This window comes from Saimiri boliviensis, chromosome 14, assembly GCF_048565385.1.
Source record: "Saimiri boliviensis isolate mSaiBol1 chromosome 14, mSaiBol1.pri, whole genome shotgun sequence".
NCBI lineage: Eukaryota > Metazoa > Chordata > Mammalia > Primates > Cebidae > Saimiri > Saimiri boliviensis.
This window is the reverse complement of record NC_133462.1, coordinates 68,891,323-68,911,088: the sequence shown is the minus strand read 5'-3', so window position 1 is coordinate 68,911,088 and position 19,766 is coordinate 68,891,323. Positions and strand designations below refer to the sequence as shown.

Here is a 19,766-nt window from a genome sequence, read left to right as displayed (position 1 = left end):
CAATCAAGGAGACAAACTTCACACTTGTTTTATTTCAAGAAATTGTCAGAGGCACCCCAAATTTCCACAACCAGCACCCTGATCAGTTAGCAATCATCAGCATCAGGGCAAGACTTTCCAACAGCAGAAAAGTCACAACTTGCTGAAGGACCAGTTGACTGTCAGTCTTTTTTAACAATAAAATATTTTAATTAAGGTAGGTACATCATTTTTAGACATGATGATATTGCATACTTAATAGACCACAGCATAGTGTAAATATAACTCTCATATACACTAGGAAACAAAAAATTTACATGATTTGCTCTATTGTGATGTTTACTTTATTGTGGTTGTATGAATCTGTTCTCAGACTGCTATGAAGAAATAACTGACCATGGTTAATTTATGAAGAAAAAGAGATTTAATATATTCACAGTTCCATATGGTTGGGGAGGCCTCACAATCATGGTGGATGGTGAAGGACAAGCAAAAGCATGTCTTACATGGCGGCAGGCAAGATCGTGTGCAGGGGAACTGCTCTCTTTTTTTTTTTTTTTGAGATTACGTCTCACTCTTGTCACCCAGGTTGGAGTGCAGTGGTGAGATCTTGGCTCACTGTAAACTCTGTCTCCTGGGTTCAAATGATTCTTCTGCCTCAGCCTCCCAAGTAGCTGAGATTACAGGTGTCTGCCACCACACCCAGCTAATTTTTGTATTTTTAGTAGAGACGGGGTTTCACCATGTTGGCCAGGCTGGTCTCAAAACTCCTGACTTCAGGTGACCCTCCTGCCTCGGCCTCCCAAAGTGCTGGGATTACAGACATGAGCCACCATGCCCAGCAGAGAACTACTCTTTATAAAACCATCAGTTCTTCTGAGACTTATTCACTATCATGAGAACAGCACAGGAAAAACTCACCCCATGATTCAATTACCTCCTACCAGGTCCCTCCCATGACACACGGGGATTATGGGAGTTAAAATTAAAGATGAGATTTGGGTGGGGTTACAGCTAAACCATATTAGTGGTGATCTAGAACCAAACCCACAATATCTCCAAAGTATGCCTGTAATTATAATAGCAGCTTTCTTTATTCCCTAAGGCTACAGTGTAAAACTTGTCCTTAGATTGTCCAGCCCCATCCTAGATTCCACAGAATCATAAATGATCATTATTCACACAAACAGGATTCAAATGTACCCTAAATTTTATTTTAATTATGAACCAAAATGCTGTGAAACACACATCAGGCCATCTGAACAATATTGTCCTGTACCACAGAGATAACTGCTCTTGGTGATTGTCAGAAAATTTGATTACTTTTCTATTGGCTATATGTAGAACCACAAAAATTTTGAAGAATTAATTAATATCTCAGCATTCATTTATCTCACTTCCACAATTTAAACTGATCCTGGGCAGCTCCTTGGCTAGAGCATGATCAGTGAAAACAGTAACGCCAAGGTACATTTTAGTGACACTAATGGGTACAGTAAAGGGAGAAATGTTTGGCAAATGCTGTTACAGAGAATACTGCATTTTTCATTAACTTCTTAAGTCTTGCTTATCTCCTATTTTGTCACTTAGCCCATTCCTCACTCCAAAGCAAACTACCAAAACATAGTGTTTGGCCTAAAAATAAAAGACTTTATGCCAATCATACAATAAAAGGGATTTCACTGGGGGTGGGGGGGGCGGTGGTGAGGGGAAGCATACAGGCACACACAACCACCCAACAAGACCTTCCATCATTTCTTCACGATCCTATAAAAGGGACAAAGGGGAAGACAAACATTTATGGAGAGGGAGATTTTTCTCATAATGGCCCCAATAAATATGTTTGTTGTAGAGAAATAAATGTGAAGGGAAGACATGCAGGCCTGATGTTGAAGAAAGGCTTGTTCATGCTTAATACATTGGAGAAATTTTCAAGAGCTGTTCATCCATGTTAAAAAATATTACCCCCGTAATGCTGCCAAGGGCAGGGAGACCTATGGTGGCCAACAGCGTAAGTGCTGGCCGTTCAAGTTAAAGTGCCTAGGGCCAGAAATAATTTACGTACCCAATTTTTCCAGCATGTCAACAACTGAAATTTCAAGGAGGAACACATGTATCATGGGCATATGGGCTACTTGTTTGTAAACACACACACACACACACACACACGGATACACATAACACCAGAAAGTCCCTGAAATATGCTTTTTGAAAGAAATGAAAAATAGAGTGGAGGAAACTGTGTTGATAACTTCCACTGACAAGAGTCCTACTGCCTCCCCTATATCCCAGGATTATCTGTGGGCCATGAAAACAATCCAAGGACACAGGGATAATTCCAGAATATCGGGTTAAAGACAGTGGTATGCTTCAGCGACAAATAAGATGACAAGTCACGTATCTATAAACTATTTGAAACCTTGTCCTCCAAGGCAAATTTCTGGAATTATCAAAGCCAGAAGAATAAGCCAGAAGAATTGGATAAGCATAACACCTTTCTTATGATTTATATGCCCAGTTAATTATTTAGCAAAAACCTAGGGGGTACTGAATATGTTTTTGTCACTGTCCTTGGTGCTTGGATGAATGCTTAAAAATCTGTCACTGTAAGTTAAAGCTCTAAAATAGTATTTTAAGCACATTATAAAGTTAAGCACAATATTATATTATTTGGTAAAAATGTTTATTTTTATGAGCTCTTTCTTTCCCCAAAAGCTCCAAACAATTACACATTCATTGCTTTGTTTCTTTCCTCCAAATGAGACTGTTCACCAGTAATAAGATAGTTAAAAATTCAGATTTCACAACGGAACTGGGGTGGTACCAAATTCCTCTCTGACTGTAGCAAAATTTATTGCAACTCTGAAAGCTCTCTGCCAATCACAATTATAATCATGAAACTGAACTAGTATTGCAGGTCATATAACCAAGTCTTCAAGGAGAGGATGACAAGATGGATAGGAATTTAATGGATTTATGGTATTAGACAATGAAGAAAAATACCTATCTGGACTAATCATAAACTTTTCTTTAGCTGCAATTAACCTCATGTTGAAATACTATGTGGCGGCTATGTAACTGATAGCACTTAAGGAAAGCAATGAATGTGTAATTGTCTGGAGCTTTTTGGAAAAAAGAGTCTCTTGAAAATGAACACTTTCACCCAATAATACAGCATTGTGCTTATATTTAGACTGTGCTTAAATATCATTTTAGAGCTTTAGCTTACAATGAGAGATTCTCAGGCATTAGTCCTAGCACCCAGGACAATGACCAAAAGAGATCCATTGCCCCAAAAAAATTTTGAAGATTTTCTAAATAATTAACTAGACATTTAAGTCATAAAAGTATCATGCTTATTCAATCGAGTAAAATTTGAAATGTATATTTAGCAACAGAATGAAATCTAAAGTTAAAGGACTAGACAATAAGCTCTTTAAGAGAAGTGATTTTATTATTTGTTATCATTATTGTAGTTTTCTTTTTTTTCTCTTAATTGTACATCCACCACATAGCACAAAATGGAAGCATAACAGTTACTTAAATAGTTGTTAAAAGTATATTCAGTAAATAAAGGCATTCCAGATACTGTCTCCAGTAAAAATAGTGCCTGATCCCTCACCAAACCAGGTCATCTACCTTCAGTTACCTTCCTTAGCAAGTATTTCATCCTATAACAATCAGAAATTTTATTCTACCAGAGTGGGGAGGAAAATAATCAGTTAAGTTTGGGCAAATGACTGTTTCACCATGAGATTTTACTTGATTTCCATGGTATTTCTACATTCTTCATCTTGTGTTCTTTTCCTGATGTTTGATCCTAGCTGCTTGGGTGAACTTACCCATGGAGTGCTTGAAGGGTATTACCTCTTAATTATCTGCTGTCAAGCTTTGAACCCACAGTTTTCTTTGACCTAGATATACATATGTCCTCCATGTTAACTTACCCCTTCAGTGTCTCCTCTCGGTCTCTTTCTCCCTTCTCAACCTTATTATGATCCATAATTGTCTTTAAAATCACAGATCATGGTAGAGCATTTCTGATCTTGTACAACTTAACAGAAATGAAAAGTGGAGATCTAATAATATATATTATTGATACATGCATAGTTTCAGAATACATTACTTGATTATCTTAGTTTGGGTAGATAGAAATACTTAACTGGTAGGCTTGTAAATTTTTTTTAATTAAAAAAGCTTTATTATTAACTATGGAAATAAGCCCATAAAATGCATAATGGAATTCAGAAAGCATAGAGTCAAATTTGTCAAACAATTTGAATGTTGCATATAAGCTGAGTTTGGATTTAATACTTACATTTGCTATTTTCATGTGTGAGTGTGTGTGTGTGTGTGCGTGAAGTATTGTTCTAATTTGGAATGTATAGTGCAATACATCATGGAGTGACCATATAATTTCTTGTCCAAACTGGGACATTTTTGAGAGTGAAAAGTGCATAGGGAATAATTATACCAGGACAATAGGCATAAATTGAGATGGTTCTGAGAAAACCCGGATGTCTGGTCACCCCTAAAAAAGTGACTGGAGCTCATCATCACAGAACTGACAGACACCTGAAGGTAACCTGCTTGTGAACCTGCACCAGAGAAACTGGCCCACATGTAGCCAGATTGTGAGTCTTCAGTCTGGGAGAAATTTCGTTTAGACTTTAGTGGTGTTTTGTAATCTGTTTCCTAGAGATCTGCCAAACTAGGTTGACTGCATGGATCCTTAGAAATTATCCATCTTGAATTGTTTGGTATAAAAATAGATTTTATAAGTCACAAGGCAGATATTACAAGATTTCTATGAAAAAGAAATAAATAATAGAAGTATAAACCTACAAGAATGGCAAAGCAAGGGGGCAAATGACTGTTAGAAATACTGGCAAAGACAGCAAAAATGTACAGTTAGCTAATGACTACATGAATATAAATATGGAATATTGATTAAGTTGGAAAATTAAGCCCTAAAAGGAGTTTTCCATCACTGTTTTAATATCTAGGTTTTTGGTCATTTTCAAAACCAGGAGTTGAAGTGGGATCTAAGTTATCTTGGTGATACAGTTTGGATGTGTGTCCCTGTCCAAATCTTATATTGAAATGTAATTCCCAATGTTGGAGGTGTGGCCTGATGGGACGTGACTGGAGGATGAGGGTGAATAGTTTACTAAACCATCTTCCTTGGCAATGTCCTTTCAATAATGAGTTCTTGTGAAATCTCGTCATTTTAAAGTGTGTGACACCTCCCCGCCTTGCACATTTTTGCTCCTTCTTTCACCAGGTGACGTGCCTGCTCCTCCTTCACCTTTCACCATGACTATAAGTTTTCTGAGGCCTCCCCAGAAGCTGAGCAGATGCCAGCATCATACTTCCTGTACAACCTGCAGAACCGTGAGCCAATTTAACCTCTTTTCTTTATAAATTACCCAGCCTCAGGCAATTCTTTATAGCAATATGAGAACAGCCAAACACACTTTAAGTTCTTAAAGATATGCACCATCTGTAATTTGCTTGTCTGCACCTAAAACCTCTTAAAAAGCAGATTCTTACATCTATCTTTCTGTCCTGAGTACAGATAGTTTTTTATTCTTGTGGTTTAAGGTATTGGGTAGCTTCCAATATCCCCATTTTATAGTCTACTTTCCCTGTGTGATACCCTTCCCATCTTGCCATGGTTAAGATGTATGAATATGATAGGATAATAATTCCCTTGATTGGGTAACATTATTTGACAAAAATAATGGAATAATCACTCCCACAATGAACTTACTGGAAAAGCTGATTTTTTATAAGCTTAGTGTAAAGACCAAATGGGCTTGCTAGAATCTTCTGAATTGAATGAAACCTCCCAGGCACATGTGGTGGCTGGAAAACCACAGGCTATGGCATGATTAAAGTGGAAAGGAGCAGAAATAACACAGTCTGCACACAACAAATCCCAGAGAGCCAAGAGCTTCATTGAGCACACTCACAAACTTTCCCAAATTCACCAATCAGCTAGCTCTTTAAACTCACCCTCTTGATGAAAAGATGAGCAAAGAGGCAGAAAGGCAACTCTAGGTGAGCTGCCTCTATATATAGAAGAGGCAGGGGAAAATGTTTCTCCTCCAACAGAGAACCAGGGATAGTCAATGTCCTGTTTCTTCATCTTAGGTCTAGCTAACTTAAACATGTCTCCCACCGAGTGAAGACAATGTAAGGCTGAATGGAAAACTCTTAAATAAAGCAAACTTTCAACTTTATAATAAAGCAAACAACCTAATTTTTAAAAAGGGCAAAATATTTGAAGATATTTCACCAAAGAAGATATCTAAGTGGCCGATAAGCCACTATGTGAGATACACTCACATCAACAGTTATGAAGACTAATTTCCTTAGTCTAACTAAGGAAATGAAAACTGAAACCACCATGAAATATTAATACATTCCCTAGAACAGCTACAGTTAAAAATCTGATAATACCCAGTGTTGACAAACATGTGCAGCATGTGGAAATCTCATATGCTACTGGCTGGATGCAAAATGATAACAACACTTTGGAAAATAGTTTGGCAGTTTCTTATAAAGTTAAGTATATATCTACCTTAAAATTCAACAATTCCACTGCTAGATACTTACCTGAGAGGAATAAAAACATATGTCTCACATGAAAAGTTGTACATGAATGTTCATAGTAGCTTTATTCATAATAGCCAAAAGCTGGAAAGAACCCAAATTACTATCAGCTGGTAAATACACAAATTGTGGTATATGCATATAATACAATGCAGACTACAAATACACACAACAATATATTTGAATTTTAAAAGTATCATACTAAGTGAAAGAAATCCTGGGTGAAAGACCATATACTTTCTATTACATAAAATTCTCTAATAGGTAAAACTATAGTGACTGAAAACAAGTGAGACGTAGTTAAAAGCCAGACATAGGGATAAAGGGTTGACTGACTGAGAGCACAGGGAAATTTTCGGGATGATGGAAATGTTCTATATCTTGATGTTGGGGGTTGCTACCTGTTAAATTCTCATGAGACTGATACTGTCTCAAGTGAGTAAATTCTATTTTACAAAAATTATACTTTGATAAATCTAATTTATAAAGAAAACGCTGTAAAGATGACAATTTTGGTTTGAAGATTATTTAACTATGAGGATACTGAAGAGTGATGAGCAGAGCTGCTGCACATGGTTGTGTAAGTTGTGTGTTTTCGTAACTGCCCAGTGAAATGCAGACGCTCAGTCAGAATCTGAGTAGTACCAGCTGTCTGCTGGCGTGCATCATTTTCCTCCTCTTGCCTCATCCAGAACAAGGGCAGAGACCATACAAATCCTGATTCAGTAATTAAATTGCCTTCTAAGGTTTTAGTTAAGAAAGCTCATCCAAAAAAGTTCAGAAACTTCAACAAAGTACCAGATCGTTATTAATGCGATCTCCAGTAGAAAGGAGACCAGAGAAATATTAATACAGGTAGTAGAAAATTCCTTGTTTATCTGCTTCATACTCTTTTTCTTGTATACCACACCTCCCCTATGTTGCAATTACCCAGTTCACTCAGCATAAATTAGGTATGATATTGTCCTACTCTTACCCCAGGCCCCAGGGGTGGGCTTATAACCCAGGCCCGGGCAGAGTATTTCAGCCCTTTAGCTATGATATTTGATTCATGGAAGGTCATGTGACCCAAGCAGGCCATCAGGACATTGTGAGGTAAAAAGACTGTATAAAACTTAAACTCTTGGTAGCTTTCTTTATGCCTCATAGAAAGAGCCTGCCTGGGAATATAGCCAAGAGCTAAAAGCAAAACTGAGAGATGAAAACAAACAGAGCCCTGACAATACATTGTGGGCATTGGAACCCCACCATGCAGGGACTTTACAGTTACTACAGCCAATATATGTTTCTCTTATGTTTAAACTAGTCTAAGTTTCCATCATATGTAACCAAGAGTGCCAATTAATAGTGAACAAAGGCTATAGGAGACTTTCTAGGACAGAATGAAAAGTAAAATATAAAAAAGTTTACTCAAATTTTTTATACTCAAATTGTTTTTAGCCTTCTCGCTCTCTCTCTCTCTCTCTCTCTCTCTCTCTCTCTCTCCCCCCCCCCCACCTTCCTCCCTCCCTCCCTCCCTCTTTCTCTCCCTCTTTCTTTCTTTCACAGCATCTCATTCTGTCACCCAGGCTGAAGTGCATGCAGTGGTATGATCTTGGCTCACTGCAAATTCCACCTCCCAGGCTCAAGCGATTCTCCAGGCTCAGCCTCCCAAGTGGCTGGTACCACAGGCGTGTGCTACCACGCCCAGTTAATTTTTATATTTTTTGTAGAGATGGAGTTTTGCCATGTTGGCCAGGCTGGGCTTGAACTCTGGAGCTCAAATCAATCCGCCACCTCGGCTTCCCAAAGTTCTGGGATTACAAGTGTGAACCACCATGCCTGGCCTAATTTACTCAAAATTATAGGTAGTTGATGTATAGAATATTGAACTGAAGTCAAGAGCCTCACCCTAATCCTAAAATTACTACTGACTTATTTTGTAACACGGAATCAATATCTCAATCTGTGTAGGAGCAGTTGTCTTATATCTAAAATGAGAACGTTGAGTTAATCCACTTTGAGCTCTCTAAATGTCACAGGGACTTCATGGATGGCAGAGCTAGAGCCCTAAAAATGTTAGTGCTAACAACCATCCTCCAAGGCTTCCCAGTAATGTTATCAACTATTAATAAGCATAGATTTTGTTTTATAAGCAGTAGAAAAGTTTTGGGTCTGGGTGGGATGAAAATGTGCATGGCAGTATGAACACTGAGACTTCTTCCTGGGATTTCACAAGCCATGTTAGAGGGAAGGGATAAAACAGGAAAGAGCAACTGGGGAAGATACTGCCTGGTGACTGCAGGGTGTATGTTTTTGTGGGAGGTACTCTTTCAGGGACTCAGAAAAAAAAAAAAACTGAGGTATATTTCACAGGGAGTGAGGAAGAGAGATATTTGTGGCAGTTAGGCCAGTGGTGACTGAACTTTGATACAACTTCATTTAAAAAGTGAAATATAAAAATATGTTCAACTCCACTCATAATAAAATTGGGAATTAAAATTATGCTGAGATAATATTTTTAACATCTTTGTTATTCAATTAAAAATCACTCTTTCAGCATATATTTAGGGCACCTTGAATCTCTATACTCATAGTATGAAGGGAAGAGAAATCACCTTAGAACCTAGCAGCTTGAAATAACAATGGTTTACTATTTCTCATGATTCTGAGAGTTGATGGGGCTCAGCAGAGTGGTTCATCTGGAGGTGGGGGCTGGGCTATAGTCGTCTGGGTACCTGAGTAGGCTGGAGCACTCAATGGCCCATTCATCTGACTGTTGGCTGGTTCTGACTGTAATCTGGCAATTTATCTGGGACTGCTGACTAGAGCACCTTGGTTCTCCTCCATATGTCTTCTCCATATGGGCTGGACTCCTTGGTGTCTCAGCTCCACAGGGGTAAGTGTTTCAAGCTTGAGAAAGCAGAAAATGCAGATTTCTTAATACCCTTTCATAACTTCTGAATTTTGTACCATATGATTTTATTCTTATTAAAAATAAGAATACATTTATATTTTCTTAAACACTGAGACATAGAAATTCTACTTCTTAGCATAAACTCTAGAGAAATATAGATCCCTTATAAAAGAAGACAAAATTAGAAATGTTATTATTGTAGCCCTGTTTGCTACAGTATAAAAGAAAAAGGAACTAACATAAATGTCTACCAAGAGTAGATGGCCAATAAATCACAGTGTAGCCATATTATAGAATGCTATACAAAAGTTTAAAAACTAAAAGTTATATACCTATTAACATGAAAAGATTTCTAAATGATAGTGTTGCATATTAAAAACTCAGAAAAAATATTAGGAATTCAATTTAAAAAATGATTAAAAATAAATATGCATATACATGTATGCATACATGTACAAACATAGCACAGAAAAGGATCTGAGAGTTCTAGGGAGCTTCGGTGTCTCTATGGTTTCCTTTTGGCAATAAAAATAACATTTTTATTACATGTATTATTATATATTAATGGAATTAAATTAAAAAGAAAGTCAACTTTTGTCTCAAGATGGTAGAGTAGACACTCTCAAACAATGTCTACTGTGTTTGTCTTCTAAGGCTCTTTCACTTCTTGTTCTACAAACCTCACCCCACTTGACTAAAATACATGATAGAAAGATATAAAAACAGCTAAAGCAAACAGTAGAGTTAAATAGAATGTAGTAATAAGTAACAGGGAGGAAGATTAGAGAAAATGGCTAAATAAACACAGAATAACACCATCACTTCCACTACCAAGATACCATGTAGTTTGCTAAAATGTGCTGTAAAAAATAATTATTTTATAGAAAGCAGTATATGTGATTCAAATCAATGAAACATGGGCTCATTAGCTGTCCTTCACATATTCTTGAAAAAAATTTAAAGTCCATTTTCCAATAAAGGGGAGATTGATAATGTGCTATAAACTGTCATAAGGAATTCTCACTGAGTTGTAATGGATCTGAAAAAAAATATACCTTATTCTACATTTACAGAAGCAGTAGAGTGAAGTTTTCCATTTCCTCATTAATTCATTCAAAGACAGGTCCTGAGCTTCCACGTGAGACGCACACATCCCACAGAGCCTGTAAGAAGAGACAGACATTCAAACAATTACAGCAACTGTCTGGGAATATGGCTGGTAGACCACTTATCTGGACTTAGGAGAGGCATAAAAGAATGATTAAAAGTTCCTAATAATATTGTCAAATCTAATATTTTGAGTCCTTACTAAGTGCCAGGCACTGTACTGTAAGTTTTACATACATTCATTTTTTGATTCTTCCATAATTCTTATAATGTAGATACTACTGTTATTTTTTTCAGTGAGGACTCCGCTGGTTAGAGACTTAAGCAATTCCTTCCAGTTCATGCAGCCAGTCAGTAGTGGAGACGATATTCCAGCTCATGACTGTCTGGCCTTCATGTCTTAACTTTTTCCAAGATTCTTACAGTATTGCTGGCCAGCTGGCTCTTGAAGAATTAGTAAGAAGGCATTATGCTAGTGTGGGGAGGCATAAAAGAAGGTCGTATCTTTCAAGACCTACTGGTGCTTTAACTTGGCCGAAACTCAGGAGTGGAAAGTGGCAGGACATAAGGCTGAACACAGAAGCATTGGCTGAGCCATAAACGGCTCATAAGCCAGTACAGAAATTTAGGTCTTATTGTATAAACCATAGAAAGATACTGAAATGTCTCTGGGAACAAGTTAAGTCAAAGATCATAATTCTTGCAGCATAGAGTGCAAATTATTCTAAAGGTATTAGAAAAGCAAAGAGATCATTTAAGATGTTTCAAAGAGTCTAATCAAGACATAAAATGAGCTTGAACCAGTAAGAGTAGAGACAGGGTCACAGTAAGAGTAGAGACAGGGTCACTATGAAAACTGTCCTGTGGAATCCATTTGTTGCCATCCTTTTGAGAGAAAATAATAGAATCATGCTGAATAAAACTTACGTATCAAGGCACCAAATGTACTGTGTTATTAACATTCACATTCCAACCCAGTGGCCACGGCCGTATGTTGCTATTTCCTACCCGATTTTAATTCCTGGACCATTGACCCCAGTCCCTGAGAAATTCCTGTGTTAACACAGGGCTGAGAGAATGTTGATTTGAGTTGTTAGGATTTCATAGCTCAGAAGAAGATTAAAAGATAGAGTGCAGAGTTAATGGATTTTTTCAGCAACTTTCTAAATATAATGTATGGTCTTTGCTAAATAGTACCTTGTTTGCTAATGTATTAGCCAAGGTTCTCCAGAGAAGCAGAATCAATAGGATACATAAAATAGGAATTGGTTTGCACGATTATGAAGGCTAAAAAGTCCCACAATCTGCTGTCGGCAAGCTGGAGGTCCAGGAAAGCCACTGATAGTGTTTCAGCCCAAGCTCAAAGGCTTGAGAACCAAGAGAGCCAATTGCGTAAGTCTTGGTCTAAGTCCTAAGTCCCAAATCCCAAGTGCCAGAAGTGTCAGTCCAAGGCAGGAGAAGGTGGATGTCACAACTCAAACAGAGAGAGGAGAAAAATTCCCCCTCTGCCTTTCTATTCCTATTGTGGACCTCATTGAATTAAATGAAGCCCATCTAAATGAGAGAAGGTCATCTTTTTTATTCAGCCTACTGATTCAAATGCTAGTCTCTTCCAGAAACAATCTCACAATATTCCAAGATAATGTTTTACCAGCTATCCGGACATCGTTGACCCCAGGCAAGCTGACACATAAAATTAACTATTGCAGCTAATGTGTGAGGTCTTTGTGTTTCATATCCCCTAGTGTCCCAGGAAGAAATCGTCCACAGGTCTTGAAGGGAGAAAAAGACAAAATTCAAGTAGGTCAATTTTATTACATGATGGGAGCTCCGGTAAAAGAGGTGGTACATGAGGAGACTGAAAAGATTAGTTAGAGTGAGACTTGGGATTTTTTTTTTTTTTTTCCCCAATTATCCATGCTTACAGTTTACCCAATGGCTGTGGAAAATCAGAAGTCAGTCACACTCTCTAGAATCCTCCTGTGAATGGAACACATCTCATGTAAAAGAGTGTTTTATAATAGTGAATTATTTGGGGCTACGTGTTTCAAATTGAAGGGTGCTGATATTTAAAATGTATCCACGTTTCTGTAGTGTTATAGCTAAAGCACGGCACTCTTCAGGCAAATATTTGAGCACCTGAATTTTACTTACTAAGGACAATTTTTACTACAGAGAACTGTTCTACTAAGGAATTTTACCTGGGAAAATATCTACGTTAGCAGAGAAAACAATATTTTTAGAATTATGAATGCTAATAATACAAATTGGAAATAATTGCTTTAAGTCCTTCTGTCACAGAAGAGCCCTATTACACAAAGAGCAACTGTATGAACTGGAAACTGGGAGAGCTCACTTCGTTCTCTTCGCCCACCATCATTGGGGTGCATCATTTTATTATCAAGGACTTCCATTTATCCAGCTACAAAGTAGTGGTAAAATAGGCATTCTTTTTTTTTTTTTGAGACGGAGTTTCGCTCTTGTTACCTAGGCTGGAGTGCAATGGCATGATCTCGGCTCACCGCAACCTCTGCCTCCTGGGTTCAGGCAATTCTCCTGCTTCAGCCTCCTGAGTAGCTGGGAATACAGGCACGTGCCACCATGCCCAGCTAATTTTTTGTATTTTTACGAGAGACAGGGTTTCACCATGTTGACCTGGATGGTCTCGATTTCTTGACCTCGTGATCCACCCGCCTCAGCCTCCCAAAGTGCTGGGATTACAGGCTTGAGCCACCGCGCCCGGCCAAAATAGGCATTCTTTACCACTGGCCTCTGTGGTAGACAACTGATAGTTAGACCCATGCCAACTACTTGGTAAAATATGAAGATTTAAATTAACCAACTTTTTAATTTTTGACCACCATAACAAAGAGTCAATTGACTTTTTCCACTAGATTAAATGACTTTCAGTTTTTTTAAATTGAAGGAGTTGGCCCTTCTCCCTAGACTAATTCTATATCAAGTTAAGCCCAAGTCCTACTGATTTTACCTTCTAAATGTTTCTCATATCTGCCTCTTCCCCTCAACACCCATTCCATTTCTCTAGTTCAGGGCTCATTATCTTTTCAACAAATGCTACAGTAGCCTTTTAATCTCCCTGTCTCCGTTTTTGTCCTGTTTTTAAATTTCCCTCTTCTTGTAGGTAGACTCATCCTTCTAAAACTCAGCCTGACCATCTGTGGCTTCCCATTTCCTGTGGGTAAAGTCCATGCTCCTTAGCCCAGCTTGCAAGAATGTTCTTAGACTGGCTCCCCCGTCTCTCTTCCATTTCTGCTCCCCCTGTTATCTACTTTGTATGGCATGCCCTAGTAATAGCAAACCACTTGCAGTTCCTTGAATACACCAGGCCATTTTACTTCTCTATTTCCCTCTGCCAGGGACATCAATCCTAGTTTTCTTCACTCAACTTCCATTCCTCATTACTTAAGCTTAGCTAGTCATCATCTTCTCCAGAAGCCATCCCTAAACATTTCATTTGACCTACACTACCTCCTCTGTTTTCATAGCCTTCTGGGCTTGCCTTTTCCAGTACACTTACCTTTTATATTAACATTGTATTTCCCTCACAAGACTCCAAGTTCTTCTGTGTCAGGAACCATACCTTGATCGTCTATGTCAGTAAAACCCAGGACTATGGATGGTTCATGGTAACCTTCAATAATGTCCCTTGCTCTGATTCATCCTCACTTTTCTTTCCTTATTCTTTTGCTTCTATAAAATTGAATGCTGAAATTAGAGACCATCTGGTGCAATTCTTTTCTCTCTCACTCCATTTACGGAAGAGAAAACGGAAGGTAGGATTCTGTGCCCAAAATCATACAAGCAAATAGTAGCAGAGTCAGATACAGAATCCAGTTCTCTAGAGAACAAGGTCAAACTACATGAAATAAAAGTTATGGTAAAGTTTTTGGCAGAATGCCTGGCATATTGCAGGAGCTTAGTGTGTGATAGGCCATTTCTGTACTAAGCCAATTGTCTTTCCATGATACTCCACTAACTTTCTACAAGAGTAACTCCTCGTTTTCCTTTTGCTCTTCAGCAATGAGATTATAGCTTTGCAAGTGTTTGAGAGGAACCATATTTTATAAATCCAACATTGCTGCCTGCTGAAGGTATGCTATTAAAAATGTTAACTCACCAGGACCAGACACACTCGATGAGGGTGCAGAGTTTTCCTGTTACATTTAATTAAAAGATCATTTTTATGACAACATCATATTAGGGCGATAAAAGGATCGTAAATTGCTTCGTGAGGTCACCAAGAAAGTTCCAACGCTTCATTAGTTTTCATTGTCCAGTCCCTAGATATCAACACTTACTTTTATCACAAAGTACATAAAACATACTGACCTTTCTAGTTGCAATACACAAATGTTCCCCAAAATCATATTGAACTTGTTTCATATATTAAACTTATTACTGCCAAGGGCAGATGTAAAATCCCACTAATATTTTATGTACTATAAAAGGATGAAGTTCTGGAAAAATCACAGATGTAAGTGCTTTGATCTCTGAAACTTAACATGTCCTTCTGTAACTATAACAACTTTGACCTCCTGTTTTTGATTATAGAATTACAATGTAAAACATACAGTGGGAAGCCATGTGTATTAGCAAGAATACGAATAAGCAGGGATGATTATTTAACTGAAGCACATGTTTGTTGTTTAGAATCAAAGGAAAAATTATTTTAATTTTGTTATGGAAACATGGATATTATTCTACAAAGATATGTTTTATCATTGTAATTAAGAAATGGTTTTGCACAACGTCAGAAAAGGCTAAACTATAAGCCACAATTTTATGAAGAACCCATCAATTTCCACAGAAGTGACAGAATCTTCAGTGTCTTTGTTACTTTGGTTTGGACATGCCTGCTTAATATTCAGAAAATCAAGGTGCAAAGGAATTTCCAGAAGTCAAGTTCTCCAGAGTGGCTTTACAAAACACTAATTTCTAAAACCTTTATAAAACAATTTTATTAAGACCTTCACTGAAAACCTTGATTTTTGTTAATCACCTGGTTTGTTCCTCTTTCCAAAGGAAGTGACCAGCCAAAACTGTCTGTATGCAACAAAAAGATAAAAATTTCAATTAGGCTCAGTGCTGTCATAAGCGGACCACATGAGAAAGCTTGAGATAATCCACATTACATATTGATGTCTATCAGCTTCGAAACCACAGCGTGATTCATTCCAGGCCCCTTTTGTAGGTTTGGCAGACACTGCACCCAATAAAGGCCTAATCATATTAATTTATGCCCCTATCAATTATACATTCAGATTCCCCAGATAGCTTGTCAGTTTTTATTCACTATTTTCCAAAAAATACGCCTATTACAGTTACTGTGCAAATAGTAGGACTGTCAGAAATGGAGATTTAAAGAATATTACTTAAAAGAGGTGGGCTTCCTTAATTTATAAATGTTGTATTATATGTCATACATGTGCTAATTTTAAAATCAGGGGCAGTGTGAAGATGGATGTCACATGAAGGACTTTCTAGAAAGGGGGAGGGTAAACTTTCTCAATCCCTTTGTGGTATTTTAATAGTTCTTTAAATAGTTCTTTAAATCAAACTATCTTTCGTCTATCTGTAAAATATCTCAGATACTGTTATTTGAAACATCACTTATTTTTGTCTCTCACACAAGAATCTTCAGTTAAATTACTTTGCAGGCACTATTTTCATACTATATTTTGCCATGTGGCTGAAGGTCTTGTGAAAGTGGTCTTCAGTGTATCTGTGTATTATCTTCAGTGATGGTATCGAAAGGCTGCTTCACGCAGGTACAGGGTGCCTCAGCGTGGTGGGAGAATCCCTGTTCCTAAGCAATGGAGTATCAGGACCCCAGGAACCAGGAGCATTATGGGCAATTCGGAAGTATGGAGTAATTCAAGTTATAAGATAACAGGAGACAGGCACTGGATTAGCCAGAGCAGGGGGTAAAGTAAACCAAGCCTAGCTCTGTGCCCTGATGCTTTTTCTTTCCTTCAACTCCATCTCCCATATCAGCTGCCCACTCATGTCCATGCTTGCATAACTTTGTCCTCCTCTGGCTGACATCTAGCTCTTGATAACATAATTGTGCATCTGTTCAAAGCTGAGCCTTTTCAAGGAGAGATATAGAGAAGAGCCTCTATGTGGGTGACCTGAGCAGTCACCTAACTACTTTAGTGAGGGCTAGAGGGATTGGAACCATTTGGAACGTGTCAGACAGTGGAAAGTCCTTTGTTTATTGAACAAAAACACATAGAGATCTACACAAAAAGATGTAGACTCTAATTCACGGAGCTGAGATTCTAGTGGTTGAGTGGTAAAACAACAAATAAAGATAAAATTACAAATTGTGTTCAGTGTTATGAAGACTAATGTAAGATGTTATGAGAAAGCAAAAGAGGAGACCTTTTGATGAGAAGATCCAGGAAATTTCATTCAGGCTCAGGATTGGGTAGGACTCAGCAGGGGGAGAGGAGCAGCTTGAAGACACACGCTACCTCCACTTTTTTACTAATCCCACAGACATGACAATAGAGATGTACAACTCTAAACCCATAAGAACAAAAAGGGTTAGAGAAGAAACTACAGCAGATTTATTGACAAGACACTGGAAGTTGGAAAGTCTAGTTGGAACCTTGGGTTTCCCTAAAAGCAGAGAGTGAAACAGAGCCTTTCATGGGAAATGAATCAAGACAGAAGAAGTGAGAAGGTGGGGAATGTGAGACTGGAAGGGGGCTCATGAGCTGGCTCCTATGGTGCACAACTGGGTCTCAGATCCCTTGAGAGCTTTCAGAGGAGCCGTGTAGAAGCAACTCAGAGCAGGCTAGAGCATGTGTTCATGACTCCCTTCCCTACCTTTGAAGGGCTGCTTCCAGGAGGGTTAAAATCCTTATACCTCTGGCTTGCTTCCTGGCAATGACTTCAGACAAAACTCTGGGATGGCAAAGCAGAGAGAGGCTGAAACTCAAGCTTGATGTGAGACACAGAAAATGCACATGGGACTGTCTACTGCTGCACTGAAATCAGCTGGACAGAGTTTGCCACACACAGTACCTTACAAGTGGTTGCTACAGGCCGGGAATAGAGAAACCAGGATTCTGACTGTCTTTAGGGGAGAATGCCAATAAGCACAAAGCTTGCTCCTATCATGAGCCCCACTACCTTTGAAGGCAGGAGTATGATGTGGAGTTGATAACAGAAGAGTAAAGCTGTACAAGGAGCATTCATTAACCCCACCATGCCTGCCCAAGCTACTGTAATCAGGCAGTTTCTTTTTCCCATGCCAGAAAAATGTTGGTTTTCCTTTCTAGGGAGCCCAATGTGGACCACTGCTGAAAATAACCATTAGTGATATTAATTGCTCCTGCTCCCTGGCTACACATTTTCTCTTTTCTCGTGCAGATCTCTAGCTAGACTTTTTCTCTGTACTTTCTCTTTTTCTTATTTTATGTGATTCTGTTAGTCTTTCTTTAATAAGGATCTTCCTCTGTGCATTGTGAATCTCAAATGAACTTCTGTGTGGATGTCACCAGGAGTTACTGAGCATCATATGAATGTTTCTCAAGTTCTAAACCCATAATTTCACCCCATGGGAAAAAAAGTCTGCTTAGTAACCTTTTAGCCAGTCACCTTTTCTTAATGCCTTCATCTTGATGGATAATCCTCAGAGAACTTCATTCTTTAATTGTGCCAATCTCTTCCTCACTTTGCTGTACCAATCTCAGTGCCAAACCTGAAGGTGGTATGGATTACTTTCACAAACATGTCATTGAATAGAGCTAGTCATACAGCCCCACTTAGATGCAAAGGAGGCTGGGAAATGAGGGCTTCTTATGTCCAGAAGGGAAACAAAACAGCAAGTAAACACACAGCATTGTCTCTGCACAGTGAGTTTGGTCAATGGCCACTTTCAGTATTCTAGAATCCCAGGAATATTACTCTTCTGCCACCTCACCCCAGCCACATTCAATTTGTACTCATCTCTATTTGCACATTGGCGTTTAGGAACCAGATTTAAGATATCTGGTGCAGTGCCTGGGAAGTTTTCTGCCTATTGCCAGGAGAATGGAATTTCCCTGGGGTATATGAGAAGTTGATGAATGCTGGAGTAGAATAGAGGAGACAAGAATTGTTTTGTTTGAGAAAAGTGAATGGTGCTGGAGCAGACAAATGAATCTGTGCAAGGACTAATCAGAAAATACAAATGAAGCAAGCTACAGATGTCCCCTGGAAAATAGAACCACTAAAACTGGTTGAACCAGAAAAAATGAGCTCAATGAGAAAGAGAAAGAAAATGGTGGAAAGGAGGGTAAGGAGGTATCTTAATTCAGGCTGCCATAACAAAATACCATAGACTGGGTGACTTAAGCATCAGAATTTATTCCTCACAGTTCCAGAAGTCTGAGACCAGGGCATCAGCATGGTCCTGTCCTGGTGAGGGGCCCTCTCCATGGCTTTCAGATGACCACCTCCTTGCTGTGTCCCCACATGGAGGGAGGAGGAAGCTCTGGTGTTTCTTCTTCTGGTAAGGACACTAATTCCATCCCAAGGCTCGACCTTCATGACCTCATCTAAACATAATTCCCTCCCAAAGATCTCTCCTTCTAATGCCACCATTTTGAAGGATAGGGCTTCAACATATGAATGTTGGAAGGACACAAATATTCAATCCATAACAGCCGGTCAGTTGAGAAATAAAATTTGTTAATGAGTAGTGTTTTGGCAAACGTGTCAGAAAGGACGGGAAGTAAACATCAAGGACTTTCCTGTTCATTAAAGGATATTTGACTATTTGTTATGAATCAGAAGAGAACAGTTGAAAATGAGTAGCTGGCAAGATACTAATCCAAGGACCTGGGCACTGTTAGATCTGAGTCACATCATGGAAAGAGAACTCCTTTAAAAAGAAATTTAACATTGTAAATTCCTTTAAAAGACAGTAAATGTTACCCGAGTATCTAAAAGACAGATTTGTTTCCTACTTAAAAATAGTTTTGTATTGTTTTATCAGTTTTAGTTATGCAGATTTCATATACATTTTAGCTGAACTGGGGTTATTCAATTTTAGTCAGCTCTCAGTTTCCCATAACAGAAAAATACTCTTCATTTGGCATTTTAGAATGCTACTTAACAGTTGCTTAAATATCCACTATATGCAAGGTGACAT

At 38.4% G+C, this 19,766-nt stretch overlaps 1 pseudogene; it reads right to left on the bottom strand.

The window, feature by feature from the left end:
- The window catches only part of LOC101039165 (microtubule-associated protein 1S pseudogene), an 83,142-nt pseudogene extending 63,980 nt beyond the window's left edge, over positions 1-19,162 (bottom strand).
- Positions 19,163-19,766: the final 604 nt, after the last annotated feature.